This window comes from Rhea americana, unplaced genomic scaffold (genome assembly GCF_003343005.1).
Source record: "Rhea americana isolate MKP2758 unplaced genomic scaffold, rheAme1 scaffold_5, whole genome shotgun sequence".
Classification (NCBI taxonomy): Eukaryota; Metazoa; Chordata; class Aves; order Rheiformes; family Rheidae; genus Rhea; species Rhea americana.
The window spans coordinates 2,198,351-2,213,850 of NW_028186645.1; the positions used below are offsets into that span (position 1 = coordinate 2,198,351).

The 15,500-nt window shown below is 38.7% G+C and overlaps 1 protein-coding gene across 1 annotated transcript in view; it reads left to right on the top strand.

Moving 5' to 3' along the window:
- The window catches only part of BEGAIN (brain enriched guanylate kinase associated), a 146,206-nt gene that overhangs the window by 18,723 nt on the left and 111,983 nt on the right, over positions 1 to 15,500 (top strand). The window lies entirely within an intron of this gene.

Genomic DNA, 15,500 nt, shown 5'->3' on the forward strand with positions numbered 1-15,500 from the left:
AATACAGAGAAACAAGGACCCAAATCCATCTTCTGACTGTTCCCAGTGTCACACAAAGAATATGCCGAAAAACACAATTGGGAAGCTAGGAGAAACAGTCAAACTACAGCAATATCTTCTCTCTTTAATAAAAAGTTCAATTTAAATGAAAAATAAAATCTTTAACAGAACGTAAATATATTTGAAATTGTTGAGCTTAACAAGTTGAATCTTTATCAGTTTTATTTTCTTGGACTATTTCATTAAATCAGTGCAGTAATAATATAGCTGTTCTAATTGAAATAGGATTAGGATTGCAATCTTCATTGCACAAGCTGCTACATACATATACAGAAAGAACCAGTGACAASTGTATTGCAGGTACACTCTAAGCTATGGGATAAATTATTAGCCCCCAAACCTGAATATAGTTAATCAAGTTGGTAACAGCATGGTTCAAGGGGTTTACTGAAAATAACATAGAAAATGTGACGTAGATGAAGGAAGTGAACCTAAATTCCTAATATTCTCTTTGCTGTCTGAAATACTACTCTCTTTTAAGCCGAGTACTTAAAAGAATGTCTTCATTTAACCTTGAATGGAAAGCCAGCATGTGGTGACACTATTTATAGAGCATCACTCATTAATTTATTAGGGTCCCTCTCAGAAACTGCTTGTTTCTCTGAACCTGTGCAACATCCTCGAGTCTCTGGGAGYGATTATCCTTGTTCGTCTCTACACCTTTGTCTTCCTGATGCGCAAACCTGCCATTCTCCTAAAAGTGATGGACATAACACTATTCTAGATGCATAGCCCATTTGACATAATAACTAGAAAAAAACCCTCAAAACAACAGTTATGATGATAGTGGAGGAGATTTCCTGAGTTTCACTACATTTGCCTTTGTAATAATTCATCTCTTCAGAAGCTCTTTTGGAGTAATTAAAAGGGACACACTCTCTGCAGTCACTTTGATTTGGTCTGCTCAGTCTCTTTCACTGCCATTTAGCAAGGGAGTGTCTGCTCTGACCTGTTCTAAAAGCATTTAGCCCTCAGAGTCAACAGCTTCTCTGTCAACTTCAGGAGAAAGAGAGCATTTGACCAATGTCTCTATGGCTGTGTTCCTTGAGAAAGGCCAGAACCTCTCTGATCCCCACCTACTCTTGCCAAGTATTCACCAGAAAACCATTAGCCCAGYAAAGCACTGGATGACACACCATTAAGGCAATAATACCTCTCTTGCAAATTCATCAGTGCAGGATGACATATTTGCAGATACAGGCTGTCATTATTTGATACCTCCCATTCACCTCTCAATAGCCTCTTTGCAGGTGGTTCTAACATTTCACTCCCTTATTATTGTCTTGATAGCYACCACCTGGGATGTGAACAGGACTGACCTCAGTCAACAGCACCGCTTCACATATGGTCTATGGCTCAGAAATCATTTGGGGTCACAAAGGAGGACAGTGTATATAATATGTCTGCAATATAACAAGAAATCACACAACTTGCCTGAGGCAGGGACAAGTTTTACTGTTGTGCTAAATAATAATATAGACATTAAGGGGGAAAGAATTTCTTTGAACAGGGAAGAAAAACTTTCCTTCACAGTCATGAAATCCCATCATTGTTTTAGCTAGTTATGTGGTAAAATAAAAATCCACAAACATCTTAGGCCTGTTTATGACAGGTTTTTTTATGTAGGGTTTTTTTTTTTGTTTTAACTTACAAATCCAATTTGTAAGCATCTTTCCTCTTAGACTATTACAGTAATCATCTGACTGGCTGAGTCTGCTGACAGCACACACTAGGGAACCCACAAAAGGAGATTTTCTTACTTTGCAGTAAGTTGTGAGAAGATGTTGAATGGCAGAGCATCATACAAGCACACAATTGGACATCTACAGTACTTTTTGCAGTTTCAAAAAATCTAAAAGATTTAGAAGTACCTATTTATGTTACTACAGAAAAGGCCGTATATCCCCTGTTGTCAGTTATAGAGGACTTCATTACATGGAGAATCCCCTTTTACTTTACTGTAACTCTGCTTACAGATCACATGCACAGAAATTAGTGACAGCTCTTCTCAATACACTGCAAATAGATGTGCTTTGCATAGAAGGAACGTTCCCTCCTCTGTTGCACTCCAGAGCTCCGACAGGATTGCTCCAGAGGAGATAGACACTTCACTGTCTCTTAGACATCTCACTTCTGTTCCATCTTTTTTTTAAAAAAAAAAAACTATAAAGCCAGTCAAATATCCCGACCACAACCAGTCAGTTGTTCTTTCCCTATATAAGCAATAAGAGGGAGCTTTTCTCTTCTAAGTGAAGCCTCTCTAAAGAATGTAATCAAGATCAATTAATAAGATTTCATGGCATTTAAACTATAATCAGTAGAACTAGATGAGAAATACTATCCTTTGTGTAATTATCGCAACTGCCCTACAGAAGCCTAATATATAGGCCATTCTTTATAGCATAGTTCTATAGGAGATGAACTATTTTTGCTAATTTTAGCATTTCTGAAAACCTGTTTTATGTAGTTTATTCTGCTCTGAACTCTTTGCTCTTTACAGAAARCCATCTTTGTGAAGAAAGACTTTTTTTWAAAAAAAGAAAATCTATGAACTCTTCTCTCTATCTTGCAGAAATCTGGAATTTCTGTCCCTTCCAACAAGCTCTGCCTGGCATTATGGTCCTTCCTGCTTCATTCATTAAAAATAGCAATGCAGCAGTATGAATATATCCTTTGGGATTCTACATTAAATGCAGGCTCTTGCATCCCAGGCTGACTTACATCTGTGTAGCCCTTTTGATGTCTCTTGGCACACCACTGCAGCTGTCTCTGGTAGTAGGAATTTGAATTGATTAACATGCTTGCTCCTTTTTCCTTTCCCTCCTGCTTTCAGGGCTGCGCCTTGAAAGATTTACTGCACTCCAGAGGGGTGAGGCACTCTGTGGATGCCCTGAGGACAGCATAATTGCTGAATCAAAATCTCTCTTGAGGATGTGAGCTTTGAACTTTGCTTTCAAGATTTAAATTCTCTGACCACCTTTTCTCAGCATATGTGTAACAGATTGGTAGAGAATAATCTCCTAATAAGAAAATGCATCGTTATAGATAACCAAGAGGAGAGAGAGGAGCAATAYCCTTAAAATATTGTCTGCTAAGATTCAGACACTAAATCTCTAGTACAGCAAGTAATTAAACACATAAATAGTCACAGCAAGTTCACTGGGACTATTCAAGTACACAGTTATATATATAAGCATTTCCACTATCGAGATTTAGTAATGAGAATCTAATTAAAAAAATGGTTGGCAACCTAAATCATGTTGAGTCACTATCAGAACTGTACTACAGTTCCAAACCAATGAAGTGTTATTTTGGACTGAAGATATAAATCAGAATTCCCTATTTTATTAGGTATGGACCCCAGTGTTTTATTTTGCAATATCTAGTAGCATTAACATATTTTGGGGACTATCAAAGGGAAGATTCTTAGAGGATCTGTGGTTGCTAGGAGACTGTTACTTCAGTCCTGCAAATCTTCCACACTGTAAAGAGCAAACTAGCAATAATCAGGTTTTCCTGCCAGATAGCACTCAAACAGCTAAAGTTTAGAGCTTATTATTTAAAATTTTTGATTTAAGCTTATATCTGTAGAATGGAAAAAGGTAAGAGTTGTTGTATTTCTCCAAATAGGTATTTTATCTTGTATATATAATGTACCACCCTTACATTTTTTTTGATCAATAGTATCTTGACTGTCTAACATCCAGAAACAGTTTCTGTGCAACAGCAGGTTTCTGTCAGCCTAGAAAGTGCTGAGCTCATTTAAGACWATTCAGAGCAAGAATTTTGCCAGCCCCAGAAATGCAGTATCCATTTCCCATACACACCAAGGCTGTGACCTTAGCAGTGTGAAACCCGCACGCACGCACGCACCCCTGCGGCTCCTGCGCCTCCGGCACTTCTGGGGCCTCTCAATTTATAGCTGCAAGAACAGGAAGCGCGTTTGTCTGCTGAGCACCTGTAGATCTTAGGATACACATACTGACAGAGGCGYTACAGTTAGTTTGGCACAAACTGTCAGTGTTTCCTGATTTTAAATTCATTAAAGGAAATAAAGCCTGTCTATTCTAGACCAGAGTATTTGCATTACAGTGTTTGAGAGGACACAATAAGAAAGTTGAAAATCACCGAAGGCTGTAATTTGATGATGTTCTTTAAAATTCCATATTTAAGACCTGAGAGTTACACTAAGCACAAAAATCTGCTGTCTTCAGTGAAACAACACTTTCGATCAGAACTACATACATACTGTGTGCTTGCAGGATCAGTGCCTTTAGTACTGTTTAAATATGTATCAGTGACGAATCTATTAACAACAATATCCATTTTCTTATTCTTGGCTTTTCAGTTACTCGCACAGTAACATCACACTACTAAATCCTAGTCCGTAGCCCATTAAAATCAGTCTTTTCCTGGGCTTTGACCCTATTTCTGTAGAACCTCAAATATCTTAGTTTCTTTTCATGCACCTAAATAGGACAACGTTCTGACCTGATCCTTCCCCATCCTCATCTAGCACCACAGCCAAACTCTTCTGTCCATGTGACAAAGATAAGGGCAGTAAAACTATCTGCAAGAAACTGCCTTTGGGAAGAGAAGGGGTGGTGGAGACTGAAAAAGGGCAAAATCACAGTTAAGTCAAAGTGTAAGGGACTGCCATTCCTTCCACAGAAAGCATAATTTCCCTCCCCCCGGGTCTTCTGACAGCCTTTTGCTAATGATTCAAATCCAGTTTGTAGTTATATTTGAGCAGTTGATACATTTCACTCTAAAACCTGACAGTTTCATACAATGATATGTCCTGAGTGTGGTATTTGTCCCCTACTACGGAAAGAGTATATAGTAATAGTAACGGGGAACATGGCTGAATCATTGACAAATTCAACCWTAGCTATCTTCTCTTGCTTGCCTTGACAACTAGACTATTGAATTCCAACAGGATGAAAATCTAAAAATAGCACTGCATAAAGAAAGACTGCAAGCAAAGCCACTAGATAATACAGGCTCGATGCTCCTGTGAAATGTGACACGTGCAAAAGCCAGATGTAATTTTAACAATACAGCTTCCTTTTCGACAAAGGAATCTCCAGAGTCTGATTTAATGTCTCTACAGTAAAACCGAACAATTCCACGTTTTGTGTAGGAGTAAGAACAGACTTCTTTAAACTCACAGAAAAGAACCCCTGAGAAGAATGTTAATGCAGAACACAGTGACTATAAAAAGAAAAGACCTCTTATGACCCTAGAGCAATTAAGACACCATCTAAGTCCAGCATTAAAGTTACCTTATGCTTAAAATTATTACAATCACACAAGCAGACTGAGAAATGCTGGCAGAGAGCAGTACAGAAACCAGAAACCAAACTGCAGCTTAGGAAATATTTTTCCTTATTTACTAGGCTGGCTTTTATGCAGGAGTGCAGAGAGGAACAGACAAAAGGAGCTTTTGTCGCCTTCACACGTTATCTAAAAGGTGATGAGGAGAGCGGCTAGAATAAGCAGTCARGAAATCAGCTAAAGACTTGAGAGCTAGGTTCACATCTCTCTTTTCTTGTAACAAACACCACCTGAGCTTGGGACTCCCTTAAGGAGCTCAAGGTCTCTGAAAAATGGATCCTCAGCCCTAATTTACCTCACAGATTCATCTGATAGTAATTAATTTCAACGTTTTGAGGCACTGAATAAGGTATTTATATGAATAGATACTCACTTTCAGGCAGATAGTAGACAACACTTTAAGTTTAACAGTGAGGCATGCTACTGAGGCATGCCACTTTTTAAGCCTATTTTACAGATGCATTTTTGCATGCGTTCTAAYACCACAGGGGCTCAAAATGAACAGAATAGACTTTGCAGTGGCTTCTTGTGATAAAGCGAGTAACAGCATCAATTGACAGTGTTTCTAGCAATAAAAGATTCTTTCTTTTCTTCCTCATACTTATGTTTTCCTGGCACATAAGCCAAAGCGGTAACTAGAACTCGTTCCTTCGATTTCAAATGGCATCATAATTCTTTTCTAGTTTGTTGTGGATTTGAGGATTTTTTTTTAATCTCATCCATAATATTATCAGGAAAATTCTATTGCTTTGGTGAAGAGAGAGAGTGGTTTGAAAGAAAAAGATCAAAGATTACTTTAACATTATTCTCTTGCCTCATTCTTTTATTGCTAGAGTGAAGTTCTCTCCTTAAACAACTACAGACACAGCCCTAAGTGATCTATCATAGCCCATGGCTTGTTATTCCCTGGAACACCCATTGTTCCAGAAATAGGCCCAGCACGGCTGGCATGACTTCGAAGCCCCACGTACATTGGTTGGAAATGGAATAAAAAAGAAAATGAATCAGTAAACAGATACTGTTTTCCACCGGTGCTGTGTGACAGAAGATGTGAAAGCTTTGAAGCTCATCTCTCTTTTCAAGGAAATATCTATGACATTGTCCAGGTATATCATTGCACCTTGTTTATTTTATTCTTCCTTGTCTGCAGACAAGTTCACAAGCGACAAAAGGCATGAACAGAAATGACTATTTTTAGGAAACTCCCTCAGCTCCCCAGGGCCTGGGTCTCCGGGAAGCAGCAGTGCCTTAGGAACTGACATATGTTGAAGGCAGTAAGGCAGAGAGCAAATTTCCTCTCCATTTGTTGGCTTTGCTCTTTCTGGCTTCAGTGTGAGCCCATTATTTCCTATTCCATGCTGAATATAGAGAACGGTTGATTCACTTTCTCTTTACAGCTATCTTTTCCCTGCTTGAACTACTGGAAAAACTAAGACTGAGAAGAGTTAAGTTACCCAGCTCTCTTCGCATTCTGTTTGCCTTTCCCTACACTCTCTCCTTTTAGGGTGGTACCCAAAACAGGGCACAAAGCTACTGAACACAGCAAGAAAAATAAATGGTGAATCATTGTATTACAGGTGATTCCTCTTCGCATTTGAGGGATATAGATAGATGTACATAGAACAAAAAACACRTTTGTTACAAACACAGCTCTATGAGTGTAGGATGCAAGATTTTTGCAGTTCTGCCCCCTCTCCCCCACTTCCCATCGCCAGCATGCAGAAAGAAAAAATCTCCAGTATGTAGAGACGTAAGTAAAGATATAAATATACAAGTGTATAGGACTCTCTACAGGACTTGTGTCAACCATGTTAGGGTTCATATTTCCTCCTGGTTGATGATGACCCAAGTTTTATTCCCAGTCCCAGACAAAGACCCTCGCCTTAGGTCAAGAGTCACTGCACCAAGATACTGCAGTTAATTCTGATTATCTCAGATATCACTTTATATTATCTATTGACAACTGGTAGCTTTTTTAAATGGCGACTGTAGTGGTTAAGTACATTAATGCAGAGCCTATAACTACTATTAACAGTGTCTGTAATAGAGACACCTACATAAGTATGTTGGCAATGTACAGTAAATAGTGCCATGTATTAGTTTAAGAGACACAAACTCCAGTTAGTCTGTCAGACTGCATTTTCCTTTGGCCTGGTGGGAGCCATACTGGAGTCAAGCTAGCTGAAGTGAACTGTGCAGAGGGTTGCTTGGACAGCCAGTGTGGCTTCAGCTCTGTTTTAACTTTCTGGATTTCTAGRGTATTGTACTATATTGAATAACTATAAAGAAAACAGTTCATCAGTCCACTCTCACTAAACACAGGTGTTGCTGCATCTGCATAATACAGAAAATGAAAATAAATGCACATATCTGTTTTAAACAGATTGTTGAGGAAAGGTTTTCCTTTTCATATGGATTTGTACAGCTGCTAGCTCTATGGATCCTCATCTCTATTGAAGGCAACATGGACTATTTTAAAATAAATAATCAGTTAAATCACATTAGTCATATATACAGGGTAAAATCATCTGACTGAGAAAAAGTGTATTGAATTATTCAAATGGAGTCTTAAAAGTCATTTTAAGGCAGGGAGCTGCCTAATTTGGATAGTCTTTGTTCAGATTTCACTGGAGGGTTTGCTAAATGACATAGAGAACAAGTGCACGTTCTTTTGGGACTGTTTTTTGAGAAGGATTATGGCATTTCACACCAGCTGAGAGTACTGGATATAATGGAAGTCAGCTTGACATACCGAAACTGTCATTTAAGAGAAGACCCTCTAGTGGAATAAGTCAGCAAGGCTTGACTTCACCAGAGCTATGCTAATTTACCCCTGTTGGAATTCTGGCTCTAAGACTTTRCAGAGTGAAAACAAAATTAAAGAAGCAACACAAAAATTCTAAAATATTACTAAATAAAACAGCTTGAGAGTATTATGCTTTCCCAAGCATGTGAAGAAAAAAAATCTGTAGTTCATACTTTCAATTTAATTTGTGACTTATTTGATACATATTTAAACATGCAGTATATGCTATGGAGGACTTAAGGCCTACGAAGTGAGAATAATGACAAGATTTCTTTTGTCCAAAAGAGTCTAGGGAACAATCACAACAAAATAGGATAAAAATTTCAGTGAATTTGGATTTTACTAAGGATTTTTACAAAGCTAACAGTAAAAATACCTTTAGCCATACAGATAGAAAAAGTAAGAAAGGAAGGTCAGATGGAAGTTCGAGATGATTTAGATGTAGTCCAATTATTAAAGGGATACTTTGACATATATTTCAGTAAGGATGATAATGAACACTGCAATCATTTTAGGATGTCTGACTGCAGAAAGAACAACAGTAACTATGTATGATAGATGAGGAAGGAACAAGCCAAGTCTGTTCACCTTAGTGGTGTCAGGAGCCCCACGGTCATCCTCTGCCCAAAATYCTGACCTATCTGGCACAGGAAGTTGCAAACCCAGGAGCAAAGCTTTTCAGCTAGTTTGTTGGTTCAAAAGTTATATTCCAACTGGTGAAAAGAAAATTCAATATAAAGGAGGGTGAAGGCTTCCATGGTACGTAGGCAAAGCAAGCTGAAAAAAACAGGATACAGAGGTACAGGAGAAGTGAGATAAAACAGAGTTGTAGCAAAGGTTTCTTTTTGTTAAAATAACTGATTTCTTACTCAGGGAGTGTATCCAAATTTATCTAGACTTGCAGAAAGCAGTTCGTAATGTGCTCAACATAAAATTACCATTTAAAACTGTTATGCTGGAGAATAAATCAAGATTATTAACCTGAATGAAAGTTTGATCAATTGAAAATTGTAGCAGGTTAAAAAGTAAGTTTATCAGGTTGGGAAGAMGTCCTTTGAACTTGGAAAAAGTTTTCAGACACATCCTATTACAAAAACTTATTAGTGACCTTGGGTCAATAATTAAGTTTGTTCCTGGAATGTGTATCTACACATCTACAGGTGTTTGGAGGTATTGACAACAATTTGGAGGCTCATATAAGAACTGTTTTACTCATAAGCAGAAAAACAGAAATAGGATGAAATTTAATACAAAGCTATCCACATAAAGACTTCATGTATTGGGGCGCATCACATGGAGGCAGCAGAGAAAGAGATCTAGATGCACTGTTGGACTGTAAAATAACAATGAGCCTTTACTGTGACAGCTATGGAAAATCTGAGAGACGTCTGAGATACTTTGCAGATAAGTTTCCCTTGGAGTCACTGAAGCATTCACACTGTCRTACAAGGTGCTGGCAAGGAGTTTAGTATGTGAGATACAGCTCTAATCACCCACATTCAGATAAGACTGAATTAATTTGGAATAGATCCAGAGATGGGATACTAAAAATGACTGAGGGAAGCGAGCATGATCTTATGAGAACAGACAAAGAATCATGTCTTGTTTTCCCTTGCAAATAAGATGGCTCTTCATTAATGCATTTGGGAATTTAAAAACAGGGCGGAAGTAATATGCTTTAAATTTAAACATAACATTGATACAAAATCACATAAACTAGTTTTACAAAAATTAACACGGTTTGAATCACCTTCTAATTTCCTTCAGTTGAGTAATGGTCTGGAACACACAAGGCAAAGAATCTAATTGCTTCAAGATGGAGCCTAGCAGGTTTATGGAAAGACTGCATGACAGTAGCGGTGATCTAGAACTGCACATTCAGGTCTAGTTTTGAGAATTTTGGGTGCTGAACTTAGCTATTTCCTCTAAGATGTAAAAAGAATTTGTCTGCTTCTCTACTGAAYTAGATTTAAGCTATATCTTTATTACGTAGAGTTAGTCCCTAACAGTCAAGTTTCCACTTGCCACCTAACTTTGTTTCAGAGGATTTCCTCYGTCACTCTAGGAAGGGTCAAAATTTGGTCACAGGTGAGAAAGGGTGCAATGCTGCTCTTGGTGGTACCAAGAGAACTGGTATATCCTGCTTGTGGTTACTCATATTTAAACTGATTGTTAGATACTTTTGCTCAGGTCAGATGCAAAAGCCTTATAGCTCAATGAAATCCCACCGTTCTTTTTAGAATATGTGATCCTCTTTCTGGGTAGAAGTATCCAATGATCCCCAAACATTCCTTAATATTGTGAGGATGTAAGATGTTAGAGATGCTTTTCACCTCTTCTACCTTCTTCCCTCAGTAAATAGTTATACCTCTTCAGCAGGCCTGAGACTACCGGATGTATTTTGTGGCTTGTAGTATGGAGGTATGCACAGACATGGGGTTCTCTGAACAAAACATCTATTATAAAGGCAACTGCAGAGAACTGAACTCAATTTTCTTTGCATCTCCTTGATAATTTCATGCAAGTCTTTTACAGAAAGATTCTTTTTATTTTCTAAATAACTATTAGAAACATTCAGTACTTGAAGCCAAATCAAGTACAGCTGGATACTTCCCTCTGCTATATTAAGCTTCCTATATATCAAATTACGTTCTCCTTTCAGGTATCACTTGAGGTACTTYGAAGTCTATACAAAGAACTATCTAAAAATTGGTTAAAAATCTAATTAAAGATTGATCTTATCAAACTATATGTTGTCCATAAATTTTATTAAATCAAATTTGTGAATCCTATATAAGAAAAAAAAAAGCGCAATATAGCCACACTGACTATATCAATAAAACTTTAGCACAACTGCAAACACAAAAGAAATGCTGAAATTAAATAGTTATGATTCAAAATGTGTGCAAGTTTACAAATATGTCAGGAGCCCAGAGCACCTCAGTTCTGACTGAATTTTTATTTACAGCTCTCCTCACCACAGAAGTAAAGCCACTCTCACAATACCAAACAAWTCAGAGTAATAACAATCTGACTGAATGAGCAGCAGTAATTCCCTGCTGCCCTTTCTTTCCTTATGTATTTGGCAGCAATTAGCCAATAACCCAATCCAAAGTCCACTCCAAAGGGAAGACAGAGCTTTGTGGGAATCAAGCTAGACCTCTGATCCTGCCCCCTCTCTAAAATGCGACATTTCTTCCAAGAAAAGAACAAAATAAAAAAAATAACACAAGAAAGATGTCCTCTCCAGGAAAATCCTTCTCCTTTACATATACAACGGGAAGACATTGAAGGATGAAAATGGTCCTCAGATCTTAGAAAAATAAGTTTCTTTAGGTATGTGAAATCWCTAGATTATTGCATTATAACTTTCTGAAGAACAAGCAAAGGAAGTGAAACAAAATTCTGCCAACATTGTCAGTATGTGAATTTAACAAACTGATGGATARACTATTGATATGACTTTTTACTTTATTAAAAATGTTTTGGTCATTAATCAACATTATAGACAGTCACATAACCAAAAAAATCAAATAATTTGATCACAACATTAAGCTGTATTCACACCAATGACTGAAATGTCCTTCCATTGTCTTGTAGTTAATTCATTAATTAGACATGTTGGAGAAGACAGATTATGGGATCTCAGCATTTTTATTTGCTCCAACTTGAAAACAATCGAAAGATGGCCATGCTGTCTGAAAAATAGTATAAGAGAAGGAGGAAAAAAAAAAAAAAAACACACCTAAAAGTTTCCTGAGTTTTCTATTAACAGCATCATTGCTTCTAATCAAGTCATTGAGTGGCTTTGTTCTTAAAGAACATCAAAGGCTATCAAATAGCTATTTAGAATAAACACAGGGAAAAAGAACCCAGACAACTGACCTGCCTTTTGAATATCTGTCCTAAATTGGACTTTGAAATGCTCAGCACTTCCAGAAAAGTGCAGTGTCTTGTCAGTTGTTCTATGCTTTATACTTGCTTTCTTCAAATACTTGTAAACCACAGTCAAGTTTCTACCCGTAGTCCTATGCATCAACTGAAAGTGCTTCCARGCAAAGATACTGCACCAAGCATTTCTATGGGAAGGAAAATCTTCACACCAGTCTCAGTATTTTAACTAGAAGAGTCCGTATTTGGAAGTGCAGTATACAGAATTACCAAGGCCAATCCTTYTGTGAAGGGCAAAAATTGTTACTTTTAGCCTGGTGAAATAAATTCTGTAGTTGCCTTACTTYGATATTGTTTAAAAAAGCAGCAAGTCTCATCTGATAGCTCTGCAATTAAAGATAATTATTGATCTTAATTAAAAATATTTTCTAAAGGCCTCCCATCACACATGATTTCAATCACAGTTCAGATGTACTTGCAATAAGTCAATCCAACAGCAAGCAGATGATCATAAATAACACTGAGCATCCTCTTCCTTACAGTCTTCTGTTGAGAATAAGCTTTTGAATCAATTCAGTAGGACATTTTAGAAGGGAGCYTTCATGAAGAGCAGTCTGAAAAATCAAATAGCCTCCAAACTTCCAACGATATAGCAGTGGCATAGAACTGGCTAGGAAACAGCAATTTGTGAAAACAGAACTATATCAGAAAAAAATAACTGGTTTTCAAAATCAGTTTGAGTTGCTAGGTTTTTGGGCAGTAAGGCAGGGGGAAAGGAAGGATGAGATAACAAAGTGCTTTCCTAAGGAATCAGGGAAAAAAACCAACTGAACTGCTTTGCATACAAGTTCTATTTCTACATGTCTCACCTGCTCTTATCTTTGTTCCCACTGTCTCAGGTTCCATACGACTGTTTTGACTCTCTAGCCTGAAAGCTAGGACACTGCCCTGAAAAATACCCACACTCTAGTCCCTTCTTCTACTCCCACTTTATTTACTAGTGAGACCACCACCATCCAAAGAAGAAACTGAGTTCCCCCCTGCCATGGGGCAGGAAGGGCTCTGATATGAGTCAGAGTATCCTGCCCTGACCAGGGCTGAGCTAATCAGCACCCCCACGCCACAGRGGTGCTCTGGCCACAGCCCTCAGGGGAAGGGAGAGGAGAACATTCCCAGCAGCCCAGAGGAAAATTGTCCACATCACACAACACAAGCAGCTTTTACTCTGAGGAGGGGAAAAAAAGAGCCTTGCCATTTTAAAAGGTGGATAGGTCAGACTGAACTAACTGTAGCTTGGCTTAGTTTTCTGGTTTGTTTCAGCATCAGGATTTTATTGTGATTAAAAAGAAAAAAAAAAAAACTAATTTCCTGTCTGGGTTGGCAGCCAATGACTCACCTGCATTCAGAGATGAGGTTAATAGCACAGCCAGAAAGCCAGCCTACAACTCCTCTTCTCCATCCTGCCCTTTAATCACACAGAACTACCCTGACTCCTTAAGTACAGCAGCACTCAAAGCACCAGACAAAAATAAGGCTCAGGTAGTTCTCCCTTGTGCCTGAAGAAGCGGCCACAACGGAAGCTGTGAACCAGATCTTCCAAGGACAACCCTTGGGGGGTTCTTCATGGGCAACCCAGAGTCCAGCGCAAAGCAATAGCAAGGGACTCTGGTGGAAGCTCTGTCCAGGCTGCCCCACATGATGGGGGACACAGGGGGGTGGGGGTGGGGGAATGACAGGCTGATTAAGGCAAGATCCTGCTTTGAGTTTGCCTCAGAAAGAGCCAGAGAGTAGACGCAGGCAGCCTTGGGGCTGCCAGCAGCTTCCCGTGCACAGGGAGAAAGCCCCCACATTMATTTTCCAACCAGTACTGCTTAAACTGTTTCCTGCATACTACAGAAAGCAAATTAATTCAATAGACAGATATAAATTTGAGAAAGCTATCAAGGGTTCCYAGGTTAAACTTTTAATTTCAGATCTATGATTTACTACAGATAACCCTGAGCTTCCAACACACATGCAGGGACTGTGTAGCGTGTTACATCCAGGACCGGGAAGCCAAAGAGGGCTTTTCCTGCAGCTGGCTTCTTAGGTATTCACTATAGCCTGGTGCACAGGATCCCTAATGTATGTCATCAGAAATTGTCACGCAAACATTGGCCTGACTGACAACTTATYTAGTGTGCAAAACAAAAGTAAATGAGAAGAAGGAAAAGTGAATGACACAATGAGGAACCAGCAATTTGTCATTTGGGGTGTTTTATTAGGCAGTTTGACAAGTTTCCTGTTGGCTAGCTGATTAAGTTTATATTTCCCTATTTTTAATCTTTAATTTATTTTGTACAAAATATGATTGTTAGTCATTAATCAATAAGGTTTAGAGCATTCACGATTAATGGGTAGTGCTTTCAGTATAAATAAGATTCTGTGATGCTGGGATTTATCTCGCTCTAGAGATTGCAGGATTGCTCCGAGTATTCATTCCTTAGTCACAATAAACCGGAGCCAGGAGGACTGATGAGATTCTATGCTAGTGGTGTGATAAGACGAAATGGAAGCAGCTATTAGGAATCTGCGTGAGACGACGATGAAAAAGAGACCAAAGAGTTAACAAGACTGTGCTTTTCACATGACTACGTAGTGTCAAAGAGATTAACAAGTCTGTGTTATGGATAAGTAGGGATTTATAGCTTCTATAAGGTAGAAAGAAATGAGAGAGATTATTGAAATTACCACTTACTGCTGTACCAGGCTTTAAATATTTAAGGCAACAGAAGTCATGAGCAGCTGTCAAAGGGTTAATGGGAGTCCGGCTGCAGCTGCAGTCACTAGGAACTGAAGAGTTACTGGACTTCTAAGCTACCCTCGGGGTAAGTAGCAGTGAAAGTGTTAATGAAAAGCCTGCATGCATTGAGATGCTAATTGTCAAGATAGGGCATTACTGGAGGAAACTGATTTGATTACTCAAAACTCACACCAAGGATGAAATGCTTTGTCCATTCCATCTGCAAAACGTTAAGCCTTAAACTCAAAATTCACATGTGATGAAGTCACTTTAATTTCACAGGCAGCAGAACACTGCTCCCGTGCCCACTGTGCAGAGGGTAGCACTGAATTTCAACTTTTTCAGTGAAATCCAGGAGGCAGAGTAACCTGTTACTTGCTGCTGCGCTTTTCTCCCCCCCTTTTCTCCCTCCCCCCCACCCCCATTTTCTGCCTCAGCGCTACAACTGAGTCATTCTGTTGCCCATGGCTCGTGGGTATACAGTGTTCCTGCAGCGTGCTGCATTACTTCTTAGTTAATCTGTCAATGTTATTTTCTACTAATGCAGACGTGGAGTTCGCTTACCATCGCTTTGTAGACACTTGCCGAAAACCATTTGGAAAGCCTTAACTATGCATAAATCTG